We start from the raw sequence: 2,083 nt of genomic DNA, 5'->3' as shown, positions 1-2,083 counted from the left end.
ATTTGTATTACAATGATAGTAAAATGTTTAAAATCCTTGAATATACCAAATCTGGCAGCTGAAGCTTTGTTATTACCTATCCAAACCAAGTTTATAGTTCGTCTCTAAAAAAGGTTTTCAAGTTCAATCCGTATTTTTTACTAATTCGATACCTCCTACGTATACTGGTACAAGTGACAAATTTCTGATTTTTAGTTTTTTGCATTTTTGTGATTAATATTTCCTTATTTACCTACCACAAAAAATTTGGACGGATATTCCTATTAGTTTGGAAATAAAGTGACGTATATGAATGCATCTAAACCGTTTTGCTAATCGGTACAACGTATACTGAGGCAACCGACATGCACCACTATACGCGGCACCGATATTGTCGCGGGGCGGGGAAGTCGAGTGTAACTGGCAGTTGCCTCAGTGTACGCGCTAGCCGTCGCTGCGTGCGGACCGTTTAAACTGTTCTACGAGCACATAATTTGATAGTATAATAAAAAACATGTTTTGGTTGGCAAGACCACAATAGCCGTATTTCTCATAGACAGTCATGGAAACTAAATCCAATGTGAAACCTTTCGTGATCTATTTCGCTATGATTTCTTTGCAATGTATGGGATGTCAACATAACATTGGTAGTACAACGGTTCCACCCCAGTACCAGTACGTGATTCAATTTCCTCGGCTATACCTACATGTACGCGTGCTAGAAATATAACATTGCAGTATTACATTGCATTTTTGGTAGTTGAGCATCCCCAAAAGAAAGCGCATAAATTAAAATGAGAACAGTAAATTTCAATATACCTACAGGTTGATAAAAAAAATCCTGTACTATACTGTAACCCATATTAGGGCTACTGATTACTAATACGATATAAGTGGGAAAACATCGAAATTAGAAAGTCTTCTTGCGACTCCACTTCCATACAAAACTTTTTTTTTCGAATCACAGTATTTTTCTACTTGGATCATATTAGTAATTAGTAGCCCTAATGTGGTTTAAAGTATAGTACAGGGTTTAATAACACCTATACACATTTTTTTACACACCTAAGAAATGGTACCTGGCTATGTATATGGCGAAAACGGGTAAACCGTATGAAGTTATAGAAGTTTCCCAAGACTCAGAAACAGACACAAAATTTAAATCTATTGTCAAGAAGACATTAATATATAAGGCGTATTATTAAAATTAATGATTATATCATGGATAGGGAAATTTGGAAATAATTCCGATCCGCATTGGCGAGTGCTTACTCCAAATAGCGAATTGAGAACTGTTTAAATATGTAGTTGTGTTAAATACTTTTGTGATGTATAGATATCACTAAAATATGATTGTAAATCTGTTTACAAAATATACCTAGGTTTATTGCCAGACTCTTCTCAACAGAGGTTTTTACGAACGGTGGTAATTTTTTGACATTCATAAGTGCTTGTTACAATCTAAATTGAATAAAGATATTTTGACTTTGACTCAATATTTCATGTCAAAGCTTGTCTTAAGCAAAGTGCCAATCAGACTCGCGCACGAAGGGTTCCGTACCATCTATACAACTTCATTAGGATTAGCAAAAAAATGGCAAAAAAAAAACATTTGTTGTATGGGGCCCCCTTAAATATTTATTCTGATCTATTTTGTTATATATATATATATATCGACTACAGTTATACATAATCTGTGAAAATTTCAACTGTCTAACTATCATGGTTCATGAGATACAGCCTGGTGACAGACGGACGGACAGCGAAGTAGTATAAAGTAGTAGGGTTTCCGTTTATACCTTTTGGGTACGGAACCCTGAAGAGGCACAAAAAGCTAAACCGTTATGTGGATACAAATGGGTGCGATGCGATATATGTATCACATGAGGAACCTTTCACAATAAAATATGAGTACACATTTGAACAGGAATACGAATCCATTGAATGTGCTTCCATTAATTTAAAGCACTTAATACAATTACTTTTCTTAATAAACCATTTATTTTCAAGTGGTTTATAAAGGTATATTTCTGTATTTGTATAGCACGTTTAAACATTACTAGCGGTATATTGTACAAGTGGCATGCTAATGTTAGCGTATAAT

The sequence above is a fragment of the Choristoneura fumiferana genome, chromosome 16 (assembly GCF_025370935.1).
Source record: "Choristoneura fumiferana chromosome 16, NRCan_CFum_1, whole genome shotgun sequence".
Taxonomy (NCBI): Eukaryota; Metazoa; Arthropoda; class Insecta; order Lepidoptera; family Tortricidae; genus Choristoneura; species Choristoneura fumiferana.
The sequence above is the reverse complement of the archived record's forward strand: the minus strand, read 5'-3'. Positions refer to the sequence as shown.